Genomic DNA, 16,817 nt, shown 5'->3' with positions numbered 1-16,817 from the left:
AATAGGAATCCGACCTAAAACGTCCTCTCACCCGGCCGGCTGACTAACTATGCCCGTGGTTACATTTTCCACGCAGCCCCTCGCTTTCAATGGGTTTTCTACCTTTTCTTTATTTCAAATGGTCGAGAACTGGGAAAATTCGTAAGCTGACATTGACCGCTCACATTAATATGTGAGACAACTCTACTGGACGGCAAATGTTATACGCATTCTTTTAGACTGGTTTTCTTTGCCCGACTATTCACACTTTAAATGACAATCTACTTGATCAAAATGCAATCTTTTTATTGTTTGACAGATTTATAGCACCATTTTCCATTTTCCAATTTCTTTGTTAAAAATCGTAATCAATTTTAAAATTAGCTAAACCCTGTTTTCCTTGGTGTCTCCGTTGCTGTTCGAGATCATTGGGTGAAGTATCCTGAAAATACACAAAAGTCACGAACTTTATAAAAAGTAAATTTCTATTTAATTTCTACTATCTTATCCTAGAGTGTCTTTGAATTATAGGACTCCCCAATATTGATATGATGTAGAATCTTACAGATATTGTATTCTTAATAAAGCGCCAAATTAGGGGACGCTTAATAAACCGAATTTCGGATCATCCTTTTGTAAAAATTACTTGACAAAAGAAACTTTGCCAAAGGGATGGGGGTTACGGCTGTTTATTAGGTTAGAATATTGTAATCAAAGCTTTTTTGTAAATCGTTTGCTTTAAAGATGCTTCCACCGCTGTCCAAATGGTATTTGTTCACTATCAAAAAAAGGAAAAAGAAGACGATTTGGTGTTTTTCTTTCAGTTACAAAAGTTACTCTACTTTACGCCATTACACCACCATTCAAAAGTTTTGAGCTTCTAAATTTTACACATAATAATTAATTGCATCCCGAAACAAACAGAATCTGTGGCACTATATCACTATATTGAAATGAATCTAATGTGCTGAATTCCGCATGCACCCAAAGGCAAAATGAATTATTTTTTATTACTTTTTGTTCAATATTAGACTATATATTTAATACACGATTAAGGATCACTAATTATTGTTCAAATGATGAAATATCATGTACACTCTGTCGTGCTGGTTTGGTAGCATCTTTAAACTTAAACACAGTTTAAATATGGATTGCGAGTGTGGTGACTTACCCATCGCTACTCCCTCTTGTATCCTCGTCAGAGTTCTGGACTCGACTTCCTGTATTGAAATTCTCTCGTGCGCCCTTGTAGTGGAACTTAGACAGTAAAAGTAAAAAACAACACTTCACAAATTAAATCTGTCAGGGATGTGCATGTCTTATAGCTAGTGACTGACCACCATTTGTGCCATTTTGGGTAGATGTGTTCAGTATACTTCTTATTTTCTTTGTAGTACATCTTTAAATAATGGTACCCAGCTGACTGTTAAGAGGACACTTAGCCAAACAAACTAAACCCATGAAATCACAGTTGCGACTTATACAGTAAACCTATTGAACACTAGTTACTAAAATGATTGTTTAAATAAAAATTTGTATCCATTCCAATGGTATAAAATTCATTAAATTTCATGGATTTGTGATTTAAAATTTATGTAATCAAATTTTTTAATATCATCTGTGCTACACTGACTGCAGTAAGAGATTTATTTCCTTTTGATATTATTTTTTACCTTCTACTGCTTCTTCCTGGCCTGAAATCCAAACAAAGAAATAGTCAGGCTAAATCACTGTGATTCAAAATATTGTTTTCTCAATTCTATGTAACTTTGGCATTGGTAAATCTAATGTATTTAAAATTTTTTTAAAAGCACTTTTCATTTTAATTTCTGCAGGTAACATTGTATATTTGCCACAATATCAAAGCCAGCTTTTAACAAAAGATGAAGATTGCTGTTGTACAACAAGGAATTCACAGATAAATTTTCATATCATGGACTAGAAACAGGGAGTTTTGTGTATTTATAAGGCTTCCTTTCTTACCTTCGTCTCCTGTCACCACCATATGGACTTCTGGATCTTGATCTGGATCGGCTTCGACTGTGTGATCTATTAACCAAACAAGGACTTTTGTACATTCAATTCAGACCAATAAGATTCCATTTCATAAAATCTGAATATTTTCTTACGTCTTTTCATTCATTAACAATTCATTTGGGGAAATGGCGAACACTAGGGCTGAAACGATTTGGTGAATATTAGGAGGCGATTAGATTAATGAATATTATATCGGAGGGCGTGTGTATTGAATTATTTGATTAATACCTGAAACTAATCAGCTGATAATCGATTAAAGACTTCATTAATCGTTAATCATTGTATGCAAACATGTTGAACAGATCATGGATTTCTGAGCCAAGCCATTCCGACTGTAGTTTCATCTCTTTATGAACACGTTTTGAAACTCAACAAAGCATATATGATGTGAGAAATACTGTGTTAAAATGACGTCTCTGTGGAAGTTAAAGTCATTAATCAATGAGAAAGTGAATGTCATGAAAAGGTTGCAACACGCTGTTTCGCCAATTTTTCACTAGTGATGTGCTCTATGTTTGGTACACATCATGGAGGCCCTAATCGCCGCCTGGACGCTCGAGAGCGGAAGGAGCAGTAGAGGCAGCAGTAGTCATGAACATTTTAATTTTACTGTTGCATGTGTTTTTTTCATAAAAAAAAAATGATTTTTGCTGAAATTTTTCCATAAAAAAAAAATGTTTTTGGGGGGGGGGGGGGGGGGGGGGGGGGGGGGGGGGGGGGGGGGGGGGGGGGGGGGGGGGGGGGGGAACTCATTTTTTCCAATAGAGATAAGAGTTGTTGATTTATATTTTATTATTTTGAACACGGAAATAAAAAAAGTTCATTGGACGAAAATTTGGTCATGTCCGACGTGGCGATCCAGATTTGGTTGATTAGTCGTACGTGTGAAAGGTCTCATGTCAAAACAGCGGGTTATGTAGCAGACTGGGATTTAAATGATGTTACAGTGAAGATGATAAGGAATGGAATTTTGAGGCTTATTTGGGATAAAATAATGTTTGTTTTGTCAATAAATAGGCATGTAATCTATCATATCGATACCAAAACATGAGGTGGGACGTTTTCAGGTAATGTCAGAAGTCAGAGATGGACAATATAGACTTTATCTAGTTGCCTTCAGTTCAAGTGTATTAATAATCGATTAGTAGTATCGATATACATGTGACTGAAATATATAATCGAATACAAAAATACTAATCGTTTTCAGCCCCTAGCGAAACACTATCTTGTACCCAACTAATGAAAAGGAATTCAAATACATAAGGAAAAATAATATCTGGATTAAAGATATTTTTGTATACATGAAGTGGGAGCTAATTTGAAATGTATTGCAACTATGAATTACCTGCTGTATGAACGCCTCCGTCGATGACGTGGTGATCTAGATCTGGATCGTGGTGAACGTGACCTGGAAGGTAACCTGACCGTCTTTGGTTGTTGTAAAAAAAAAAAAGAATTGTATGGTGGAGCCAGATTTTGACCGAGACAGGACGGTGATGAGTGAGTACAGAGAGAGATATGTGAGGCTTCCACGAATCTGTTATCATCTTCACCTATTGATGTTCCTGAATGTTCCCCAGTTGTCTCTGGATTCCCTGGAGGGGTGATCTTGATCTCTACAAGTACATATCATTTTAATGCAATCATTTAAAAAATTTTTGTCTACCTGTATTTGAACAGTATTGGGAGGCGAATGAGACCTTTCAAATTTGACAAAAATTGTACTTTTCATTAATTGACTCTCATTGTCCCCTTTACATTAACTTAGTTTTTTAAGTGGAAGACTCCTTTTAGTCTGAATTTTTCTTACTATTTTCTGCTATTGACACAACACCAATATTTAATCAGAAAAACCCTTGTACTGATTCAGTTTCCACTAATCTTGAAAGTTTTCACTTTGGAAGGAAAACAAAATAGACTTGTAGCGACAAAATTGGTGGGCCATCAAACGTAGGTGAAAGCTTAACTGTGTCTAGAAATTTTGTGCAGTGTACTGATAAGCTACAAGACAAGTACCACCAGCTATTGGTTCCATGTCGGATTACAAAACACTATGTTTAAAAGACAATTCAGTCTAAGGGAGTACATAAAAAAATTGGCACATATTTCGGAAACAAACCATTGTCTAATAGAATATTAATTTAGTTGGATTTTATTGTTCATATGCAAGAAAAGCCCACTGTAGTGAAATGTAGTGTGAAATGTTCAAACTCGCTTACTGTCCGCCAATTCACACATATAGTGGTCCGTTGCTACGTGTTTCTGGTAGTAAAGAATATTTTTTTGTCTAGAACTACTCAAATTGCTCTTACATTAGTGGTTTTTTACATTATAAGATGGCATATTCTTGTCTCTAAAATTATTATTTTTCATCAACTCCTCAGTGGTTATGAATTGCATTTCTTTAATGTGCTTGACTTTTAACTTGGGTATGGGTACTAGCATAACTCAGGTTGTAGCCTGCTTGGAGCGGTATTGATCAACACATTTAGAATGTTTCATATCGGTATCAAGTCAAAATACTTTACCGATTTCGAGGAAATTTTGTCAATACTTCTTGTTATGTTTTTTCATGAGGAATGTAGAACAATACATTGATGCATATTTTTTGCTTTGTGGTTATGTAACAGAATTAGTCTCCTCACTGATATATGTCCCCTTTATATGTGTCCGTTGTATCCTAGATATCTAGATAGATAAATTGTGATTCAATGATTTTTTATTCATGTCAATAATTTATAATATTAATTTAATTTGATACTAACTATCATTAAGTCAAAGATCTTACTTTAATGCCCGATGACCTAGAGTACCGTAGTGGCTAAATAATTGCGTCACTGTGAAGTATCTGGGGTTTTTTTTATAAAGAGCCATCACTTCTCTACTACGCTGCGAGCTCGCGTTTAGTGCGAAGCTGCTCTAATAACCACATAACATGTGTCTGTGAGCATATAGATTCAATACATTACTAGCAGGGAGTGCCTATCGCGTTACAAATTCTTAAACTATTGCAGTATGCTATTGCCTATCGAGGGAAACACAATTGCGAGTAGATTCGAACTATTGCAGAATACAATTGCAAATAAATTATGTGTTGATAGTATTACACTCAGTAATTGTGATGAACTATCCGTCCCCACCCCGAAAAAATTGAATTGGCTCATCATGATGTACATCATAGTGCAGTATTGGTTTAGAGTTATTTCCCTTTACCTGCTAGCATTAGTAACAACCTCAAACTCAATGAATGATCCAGGGATACAATGTCAGGAATAAAATTGAATGTACTCGTCCGTTGTCGGACATAGTGCCTTCATCACATATCTGACTCGTCCTGAATGACATTTTTAATTGTACTCAGCAATTATTTGTCAGATAAATAAGTAGATTGTGGACTGTATCTATTATGCCTACAGCGGTTATTAGAGATATATCCATTTGATTGATTAAGAAAACTGTATTGATTTCAGATTCTGGTGAAATCATGACTAAGTACTGACAGTTTTACCTAGACCGACAAAACATTTAATTCCCAAACAATTTTGTATTGCAAGTAGTTATAATAAAAGATCATCTTTTTAAAGGAGTCGATATTTTAACTTACTTTATCCAATGTAGTAGGTATAGTATTATATTTTTAACTCCATTTAGCTTACTGGTAGAGATTGTCTTTGAGGCGAATGTCGCTAAAAACTGAAGCAAATTTCGCTTGCATTTTTTGTTGCATCGGATAGCTGCTGGTGTCTTGTGACTATCTTTGTTTTTCGATACACCTCTAGACTCATATGATTACGATATCACATAGAACTAGGAATTTATTCATAGTTACAAATGCTTTGTACGTGCTGCTTGCGCCATTGAAAACGAAAGTCGGGAAATGATCCTGAGACATTGATGCAGAAAACGAAAGCTTATCATTGGCTTCGGTCGTGTTTTTAAGAAACCTCGTACGAATGAGTCAGGTCCTGACCCTAAATAAATCTAACGGACGAAACGATATAATTAATATGGTGGTAGTGTCGATATAGTAATTGGTCAGAATTTTTTATTTCACTCGTCCGACGGACAAGATGTTATGTCAACATTCACTCCGTCCCGAATGGTCCAAATCCACTCTCTAAGACGAGCGTGGGGGGGATGGTGACGAGTTACTTTTCCCGCAGCCCTGAGATCTTGATTTGAGAACATCGTCGGTATTTGTTTGCGTGTTGGATTGAAAAGCAATGGAAAAAGTGATATTTTATCGTATCACTGTTAGTCTGTTACTGTATGAAACCTCTAGTGATTCACATGAATTTAGTATCCAATGTTACAGAAAAATTATCTGACTATTGAAAAACTATCAATATTTTGGCGTACAAATCGTTCACATGGTTATCGACTTTTTGAAATTGCCATCGATCTGATCAATAGTTTGAAGAGGTCATACAATCGCAACTTATCGATAGTTCCGATGTATTGTTACACTCCCTACATTCCCGTACCTCCTTTGGAAACTTTAGATATCGTGTCCCGCGGGAGAATAGTCTTCACGCCTCCATGTAGACAGCCATGTTTTAATTCTCGTATATTAGCAAAATGAGATTTTTGTAAATTGTCTGGTCTAAACGAAATCGCTCGTCATCTGGGATATGCCTTTAAAATTATAAATAAGTAGTTTCAATTTACACACATATACAAGAATGTCAACTACATATGTAACTAGCTCCAATATATATACTGGTGTATGTTCTCAAGCGCCACAGCACCGTCAGGCAGTGAACGTCACAAAACCTTACGCCAAAGAGTGAATGCACATCGTCCCGCTGCATAAATTTTTGATAAATATGGGCATATTGCCAAGTTTTCTATGCGAATCTGATAAAAACAAGATTGGAAATATTTTACACTATTAACAGTTTGGTATTAATTTCGAATTCGAATTCTATTCACAACTACTTTATATTACGATGCAGTGTCAATAAAATATATTTCAATATGTTTGATCTCGGTAGAAACAAATGTAGACAATATAAATGTTAGTGATGTATATAATCTTTTATAATGCAAAGACTGCGTCTCTTCATGAGGCTATTGCCTCTAAATATCATAAAGACCGAAAAGTCCATAATCACAGTGATAATCAAATTAAACAATATTCTGAAATTGTAAAGTGATGCTGCAAAGATACACTTTTTGATAATTTATGTGATAAAGATAATAGAACTTGCACCACAACTACATCCACGGACATTGTGCTTGGTAACTGTGTTGGGTTTTATAATCAGTCAATGCTGCGGTTACACCATTCACCGGCAAATACATGTGTGAAATCGTTTTTTTTGCACATTTTGTCTCATTAGGAGAAGAAAAATCAGTTATTTATTCCCTCTCAGGTATGCCGTTTGTGTAGAATATCCTAATCTTCCCTATTTATAGATGTTTGGGCAATACTTACTTGTTTTTTCTTCCGTTTTCACTCCAAATTTACAATGTGTAATGTGACTAAAATCGGAAACAATTAATCCACATACAAACGCTGCGATAAAACGAACAAGGAAATGGCAGGTCATCGCTACGCTCGAAATCTGCACCTTGGGTAATTCAAAGGGACGTAACTCCAAGTAGACAGGTATGTATGTGATCACTACACCAACATGTAATTCTCTAATATTGAACATTTGCTGAGAAAAACTGCATCAAAGGCAAAGCCCTGGGTCTTGGCCTTGTGAAGATGCCTTCCTTGAAATGTCATGGCTCGTTGTTAGATCATGGTTGTCCCATAGAGAATAACGTCCTCTACCCTCATTATGTATGAGACTACTTCTCCGGTCTGTGACGTATGTATACTAAATATTGGTGATTTCCATTTTACTCTTGCAGCCCGACATATATGCCGGAATATTATTATACTTTAAAAAATTGTATGTAATCAGAAAATTTTCATATCGTTTATTTGTTTACTTTTAAGATATCCTTTTTTCAATATTGGGACAATATTGATTCTATTTTTTTCCCCCGTAGATTATGTGTGTTACAGCATGTTCCCGGCTAGCAGAGGTTACGTTGGTCCGACCAGTACAATTTTCGGAACAGTCGGCCTAGGTTGCAGTCGGATTTCTTACGTTATCGTCGACTGTTAGGACTAAATCGTCGACGTTTTTTCTCTTGAAAGATAAAGTAAATTCCACGACGTTTTAGCCAACGTTGGTTTAAAAACCACAATAAATTGTATAAACGTCCAGTTTTCAAAATTCTACTTGCAAACACTAGTAACGTTAAATTGCTGAGACGGTGGAGCAACGATTGTAAGTATAACCGTTATAAACACATTTTTTACGGGCTACGATATTAAACTTTGTTATGAAAATCTCTAATGTTTTGGAGACCTTCTAAATTCTGTAACTATCCCTGTCATAAAAAATTATCCACACACATAAATATAGTATACTTAGTACAATACTTCACTAGATACCTCCTGTATACAAAACCATTTCACAATACGACAAATTGTTATCGTCCCGATCCTCATGAGCGAGTGGGGTCATAGTTTAGTCGCCACAGGAACACACAGCGCAGGTTATCCGTTATCAATACCATTTAAATATTCCATGCCGACAGAACAAGACTGACAGGAGACACAGTGCTCACTCTGTGACGATCGTGAGTATATTTTCTGCATGTTGAATTTAGCAGTTTTAATCACTATATCCTTATAATAAATTCTAACTACATAATTTTACAGATCGTTGTGTTTAGGAAAAGTTAATAATGATAATTATCTAATTTGGTGATGTTTATTAGAGATAGAAATGTTTTAATAACCACCTTGCTTGAATACGTCCATGTGGATATATCATCACTATCCGAGTTTAATTGTTATTGACTCTAACTTCAACTAGTATTTTGAATCTTGTGTAATAAACTTTACTAATGTAGCTAAAATTATTAGAAATACTGTCTCATTTTCATATATTGCATAATCCGACAAAATATAAAAGATAACACTGCAGTAATTAAAAATTTATACATGCAGTATTTATTTAAAAGCCCAGACTATCTTTCCAAAGCAAAAAAAAGAAGCGGTTTCATAAACAACATTTGGATAACATTAAAAAATAATATACCGAATGCCTAAAATGAAGTCTACAAAACTATAACCAATGACAAAATTTCCTGCGTTGAACTATATCGAAAATGGTGGATGAGCTCCGTTCGCTGTTTTGCCGTCTGCGTGCATTAGATCGGTTCAACCACCGCGCTAGGTATTTTATTACGATTAATGGGCTGCGGAATCATAAGACGACCGCGTTAAGAAAATTAACATTTTATGTTGCTCTGAAGGTGATGAGATAAGTGTAGTATTAAACGATAAGCTCCAATATTTTTGCGACTCGTACACAATTATTCAATTTCGTTTTATTATCCCTGTTTTAAAAAGGCTAAAAACCGTTTTGGGATATGGCCCTATAATAGTGTGATTTAGGTATATAAAACAATGATTTATTCAAATATACATAACATACATATACGACCAAATACATACAGACAAACTTGGATATGGGAAAAACTAAGTTAAAAAGTTAGATATTAATTCCTCTCGATGAAATAAAAGCACAGGCGTTTTGACATGGACAATATACACACATTTTAACAGAACAGAACACATGGTGAGACACTACATTTTCTACTTAAATAGAGATATTTCTGGTCTCTCTTAATAATTTTTTCCGGAGGTACATTAAGTGTTTAATATAGAAGACTATTACTGTCAATAGACAATTGATTTTCATAGTTTTTACATTTCATATAAGTTGATAAATCTATATGGTTTGCCGTTAAACATCTACTGCAGACATTTAAAATAATAATTTTTGTGATAGTAAATGGTAAAAGTTAAATTATTATAACATTAAATTATGTAAGTTTGTACACACAAATGATATATGATTGACAACCCCACGTGATAATACAAGACAAACTATATTAGGTATGACATTACTAATAATCTTTTACATGGTCTAAAGATTAACTGCTGTAGCCGAAACAAAATACTACTAAATAACATGTGTCATATTTTTACGTTTTTTTTTACAACAAATGATCAACAACTAACAACGTAAAAAATCATACAAAAAAAAGGAGTATAACCATATTTGGAAGCATTTGCTTTTTCGATTTTTCCGAAATGTATTAGCTGTACAAAAATGGGTGTTTTTGTCAAAAAATCTAATTATCAAAACACTTCGAATTGGCACGATCAGTCAACTTGACAGGTTAATTAGGGCTTTTCACCATGTGGTGATAGAATGTACACCTATTGTTTATGTTTATTTCTGTTTATTATTATTATTCTTCTACATCTTTTTTGTGTGTCCAAAAAGATCTTCAAAATGAGTAAGAGGTATCGCCAACTTGGCCTTATTGTTATCATTGATATGGCATGAGTTGAAGGGCCTGTGGACCGCAAACCATTTTTAAGTAGAGTCAAAAATCAAAGCGGGCCGCCCATGACGTCTATACCTAAAAAAGTTTTTTAAAAACAGCCCATTTATACTCAAAACACGCTTTAAGATACAGCAAATATTTTTGATGTTTTATGTAGATCGTATAAAAGACTAACTTTTATTCACTTACAGCAATTAGGTCAGCAGGTCAAACAAAAAACATGTTCGCTATGGTCGGTCAAAGTTCGCGAAATTTTTATTTTTCTTTTGATTTTCCGAAATTTCTTTTTTACCCGCATATCGATGCGAGAATGTCATTCTGATGAATTTTGTATGTCTTTTATTTGTCGGTAGCACTTCCGGTTAATGCTGTATGCCATTTTAGAAAAAACAATCCTTCTGATCTTGCTAAATTCCCGCGCTAAAAATGTTTAACATTATATATTGTCGTAATACTGAATGAATTAATATACGTCTGTAATGCCTATAGAAAAGTATCACCTCTATATGTTCTCACTAACGTTTGATATGATTTTTTATCTTCATCAAAAAAAACAAAATATGGCCGCTACTTACGTCATATTTTAAAAGTTTAAATAAAAATGCTTATAACTCACTAACAGTTCTTATTCACACGATATTCATCCAATAATATTTTTTGCAGTAATCTTAAGCGTAAACTTTTTCTCTTACATGTTAGATTACAAAAAATGGCAACTTCACTTTCGGTAATTCAAATGTTAAAGGTTACCTTCAAAAATTTTAACAATAAACTAGTGAAAACTTTTCTCCTGAAGTTCTGTAAGGTCTAGGATCTTCATATTTTCATATATTATGATGTCCAGGGGATGGGCTATAAAACAGTCAGATACTAAATGACCTTGACCCATATTCAAGTTCACAGGGGTCAAATACACATATTCAAAAAATAAATTGTTTAAATGGTCATAACTAACTTATCGTTGGTTTTACAGCTTTCATGCAATTATTTATTTGAAGATAATCTACAGGGCAATGTTTTTTTAATATCGGGGTAACAAGTGTTTGTTTAACAAGAGATATTAGGGGATCTTGGCGCCCACCAATTGAGTGAACTTTATTGGATTTTGTTTGATTTTTTCTTTGCTTTTCATCTTTTTTCCCTGTGTCCCAAAAGATCTTCCAAATGGTAATTTAACCGAATGGTCTTAATGTTATATTGTATGCATGATTGAAGGGGTGACCGCAAATTTTTAAGTAGGTCAAACTAAATTTCAAAAAGATGGCCGCCAAGACGTACATACCTGAAAAAGTTTAAAAAGCTTCAACTCAAAAACCGTTTAAGATACAAGCCTTTTTTGATGTTTTATGTAAATCGTTTAAAAGGGAAACTAAAATTGATTTCAATTTTCAGCAATTAGGTCAAAGGTCAAACAAAAAAGTTCGCTATGGGGTCAAAGTTTGCGAATTTTTATTTTTTTTTGATTTTTTTATGAAATTTTTTTTTTTAAACATATCGATGCAGAATGTCATTCTGATGAATTTGGTGTCTTTTATTTTTCGGTAGCACTTCCGGTTTATGCTGTATGCCATTTTGAAAAAAAAATCCTTTGATCTTTGAAAATTCCCGCCAAAATGTTTTAACATTATATATTGTCGAACTGAATGACTAATATAGTTGTTTGCTATAGAAAGGACCCCTAATGTTTCAAGTAACGTTTGATATTTTTGAAATCTCATCAAAAAAATAAAATGGCCGCTATGATTATTTAAAATTTAAAAAAAATGCTTATAACTCACTAACAAAAATACAGATTTCATGCTATAATATTTTTTTGCAGATAATCTTAAAATGCGTTTGAAAACTTGACTTTACATGTTATTTTTTAATTGGGCAACTTCCGGTTTTCGGTAAGGGTACAAATTTTTTGAAATTTTAGGTCTAAAGTTTTTGAAATTACATAAACTTTTTTTTTGAAAATTTTCTTTGAAGTTCTTATTAGGTTAGGATCTTCATATTTTTGAATGAGATTCTGTTGGGAATGGGCTAAAAAAGTCAGATTCTTTTTTTGACCTTGACCATATTCAAGTTTCACAACTTAGGGGTTTCTTTGTAATCAAAAATGCAATATTTATAACATGCATCATAATGGAATTTTTAAATGACACCATTTTTGAACTTTGTTCTTATTTTAACTATTCTTAAATTACAATGGCAAATTGACTAAAGATTCCTTTAATTGTATTTTACGGAAAATAAATGAAAAGCCCGCATTAACATGTTTTTGTTCTATTTTTTATTTTCTTCACACTTTTTTTGTTAAAAATCTTCAAAATGTTAAGAACAATATGCCAATGGCCTTATTGAATTGTATGGCAATTGAAAAGGTAACATTTTTAAGTATCAAAAAATCCAAGATGGCCGCCATTCCGTCATACCTAAAAAGTTTAAAAACAGGACATAACTCAAAATGTTTTTTTCAAGATACAGCAAATATTTTTGATGTTTTATGTAAATCGTATTAAAAGACTAAAAGTTTTAATGCTTTCAAAATGAATTAGGCAATTAATAATCAAAAAAAAAGTTCGCTATGGGGTCAAAGTTCGCGAATTTTTTTTTTTTTTATTTTTTTGCATTTTTCAATTTTTTTTTACATATCGATGCAGAATGTCATTCTGATGAATTTGGTGTCTTTTTAATTTGTCGGTAGCACTTCCGGTTAATGCTGTATGCCATTTTGAAAAAATAATCCTTTGATCTTTGCTAAATTCCCGCCAAAATGTTTAACATTATATAATTTGTCAACTGAATGACTAATATAGTCTGTAATTGCTATAGAAAAGACCCCTCTAATGTTTTCTCTAACGTTTGATATGATTTTTATCCGATCATAGTGAATGGCCGCTTGATTACGTCATATTTTAAAATTTAAAAATGCTTATAACTCACTAACATATTTGTATTGTTTCACAGATTTCATCCAATAACATTTTTTTGCAGAGAGTTTCATGGGGCTAAAAGCTGATCAAACTTTGCATAATTTATTCACTAAAACATTTTATTCAGGGCTGAAAGTCAAGGTTTACATTTAAAGTTGGATACAACTTCAAAACCCATGTATTACTAGTTCTTAATTTACCTGGCAATGACGGTATTGTAAACTAAATTAGTGAAAAGTAACGCGTTATTATTTTTTTTTTTTTATTTTTAAATAAGTTTTTTCTTTACTTTGCAATTTCTGTATATCATATTAGGAGCAAGTTTTGGGCAAGGATATCTAAACTCAAACAGTGATCCCTACACAATTTTTTACTTTTGAATTGATTCAGAATTTCCAAGTGACATCTGTCTGCTAAGAAGGTCTGTAACAAGTATGTAGAATCTGGGGCTCTGTGATGTCATTTTGTCACTATTAGTAATATGCAAAAACATCCAAAATGCCACTAAACTTTTATCGTTTTCCTATTTTGGTCAGGAACCAAAATCATAATTCATTTGCGTAGGAAATGATAATGTAAAAGATGTTTACGAATGGGGGGGGGGGGGGGGGGGGGAAAAAGGGACTCAATTTTCGTATAAAATGATGTAACTTTAAGGGTAATTTAAGAATATTTGTTAGAATTTTCATATTGCGATTACAATAAATCCTTTACATTTTTCTATATAACAGTAATCCTTGTATTTCCTATAAACAGTCTAACAGGAAATTAATGAATACGCAAATGGGTATTCCCTGGGAAATATTATGATAAACGAACGACTGATGATTTTTACGTAGAAATTTGAGGAAATTTTGCGAGCGCCGAAGGCGCAATTTTGGTGTTTGGGGTTGGGGGGTTTTGTTTTTTGGGTTTCGGGGGGTCTCCCCCGGGTCTCCCCCGGGAAAAAAAATTACAATTTTATAACGGCAGAGATGAGTTTTTACGACGTTTTTTGTTGAATTTGTGAGGGCAGAAGGCGCGGGATTTTGGTGTTTGGGGGGTTCATCTCCCCCGCGGGAAAAATTAAGATTTAGAATGGCTGAGGTGAGTTTTTTATGATGTATTTGATGAATTTTGTGAGTACTGAAGGCCTGAGATTTTGTTTCCATTTTGGGGGTCCTGGGTTCTCCCCCGGGGACAAAAATTAAGATTTAGAATAGCTGAGAGGAGTTTTATGATGTTATTTTGATTTTCTGCGAGCTCAGGAGGCGCGAGATTTTGTTGTTTTTGGGGGGCCCGGTGGTCTCCCCCGAGAAAAAAATATATTACGATTTGGAATGGCTGAGATGAGTTTTACAATGTATTTTGCTGATTTTAAAGCGTTCTTAAACGGTAATTTTTCGATTTAAAGTTACCTTTAGAAATGATAAATAGTGAGTTTCGTCATATCATTATGCAAACCCTGCTCGATCTGAACATACCGGATTCACACCATCGGCACATTGTTGTTAACTCAAAGTAATAATATAAACAAACAAATTAATTTTTAAGAAGCATTTTTTAAATAAGTATAATCCCTTGATGGACATTTTTTAGTCTAGTTAGTGGATACGTGTGTATTGAATTTTCATTATTAAACATTACGTGCTTGAACGTTTTAGGAAACGCGCCGCGCAGCGGAAAAAATTTTTTAAAAATTAAGTACAAAAAATGTGCATTAGGTACCCTTTTTTCTTTCAAATGTGCATTTTTTAGAACATTTCACTCGTTCAATAACAAAAAAGATTGTTTATCCCCATACCGTTAGTGGGGAACGGGGGGGGGCAATATGAATCCCCCCCCCCCCCCCCCCCCCCCCCCCGCTTCCTACGCCCCTGTATTTGTCAATAACATCATTAAGAATTTGAAGAAATTTTTCATATATGTCATTAACATCATTTGAATGGCCAATTAGAGTATAGAGTATCTCAGTCTATTGATTGTAATTCGTTATTAATGAAATCCCAGTTGGCACTTTCAAATTGATAAAAAAGTTTTTTTGTAAGATTTTTCACGCAGTGTTTTGCCATTTTTGAAAACAAGATTTAAAAGAATAGTACAAATGGTCACTAAAGTTGGAGGTAGTACCTCAGTGTTACTAACAATGTTAGGATTGTTTGTAAAAAAAAGATATCAATACTTTTAGCAGATGTGTCAGTTATGCATGTTGTTGTTTGGATTAGGCTGTCTAGTTGGTATTTTTTAAAAAATAGTGTGTACATGTGAAGTGTTGGGGAGTCTCATCATGTCCTGATTGATGTCACCAGTAATGATTACATTAGTGTTCAAGTTAATCAAGTTTTATATAAGATCATCAAAATGTTGCCAATAGTTAACTCTGGAGTTAGGTGGACGATAGATGCAACACACAAAAATTTTTTTTATTAGAGTTTTTTGCACTTCTATAACTAAAAATTTCAATATTGGGGTTTTCCAGATCAGTTCGTTGGTAGATGGTAGATATTAAGTTTTCTTTGGTAAAAATCAGTATACCACCTCCATTATCTTTTTCTCTATCTCGTCTGAACATAACTGGGTGTGAATTTAGTGCCAAGCTATCATCAGTTATAGTGTTGTTTAAGTGTGTTTCAGTTAAGCAGACTATATCATATTCCGAAAATTCAGTTTCAATAATATCTGATTTGTTTCTAAATGATCTCACATTAGAAGGAACTGACAAGTTAGATAGGTAATGTCTCTCAGGGGGGTTGACCAGGATTGGGATGAACATCACCACTTAGAAGTATTAATAAAGTTGACAAATAGAAAATTAAAAAGAAAAAGTATTTTATAATGTATACATATAACATTTATGGAACCGTTTGGGCTTAGTAGAAAAAAGTGTAGTCTATTGGCCCTGGATTAGGATGGATGTCACCAGATAGCTCCAATAAGAAAAACTACTCTGATGGGCAAACAAAACATTTTTGATTTGCATAGCAATAATTTGAATTATTACATTATAACATGTATAGGGTAAACAACAAATAAGCACTTCCACACACACATTCATACCAAAAGTAGAGATTAATATACATTTTAATAGAATATTACTGCTAACTTTAGTAGGTAGCAGTTCAATTAATATAAGAATTACTCTGAAAGAAGAGTATTTATGTAACATAGACAAGTTGTTATTTAGTTGCGACTTCACAAAGGTAATTCACAAAGGTAATTAATTAAGTAATATTTGGTAAAAATAAATATAGATCTGTGGTTACATATAAATAATATATATATATACAAACAGCAGTTTGGATACAGTCAAAGGGGGACAATAAAAATAAATAAAATAGAGTAGCTAGAATAGTATGTATGTAGCTTGTTAACAGCAACAACAACATTTTGAATACAATCAAAGGGAGACAACCAATAAATATAGTATAGCTTGTAAATTGGCAATAATTGGTTTGGATACAGTCAGAGGGAGACAAC

At 33.5% G+C, this 16,817-nt stretch overlaps 1 long non-coding RNA gene across 1 annotated transcript; it reads right to left on the bottom strand.

Moving 5' to 3' along the window:
- Positions 1 to 1,399: 1,399 nt before the first annotated feature.
- LOC138311597 (uncharacterized) lies at positions 1,400 to 3,429 on the bottom strand. The gene is made up of 3 exons (XR_011206686.1): positions 3,362 to 3,429; positions 1,963 to 2,028; positions 1,400 to 1,673 (listed from the first exon to the last, which is right to left on the bottom strand). It is a non-coding gene; the product is annotated as an uncharacterized lncRNA (long non-coding RNA).
- Between the last annotated feature and the right edge of the window lie 13,388 nt (positions 3,430 to 16,817).

The sequence above is a fragment of the Argopecten irradians genome, unplaced genomic scaffold (genome assembly GCF_041381155.1).
Source record: "Argopecten irradians isolate NY unplaced genomic scaffold, Ai_NY scaffold_0060, whole genome shotgun sequence".
Classification (NCBI taxonomy): Eukaryota; Metazoa; Mollusca; class Bivalvia; order Pectinida; family Pectinidae; genus Argopecten; species Argopecten irradians.
Note: the sequence above shows the minus strand (reverse complement) of the source record. Positions and strands in the feature narration are given on the sequence as shown.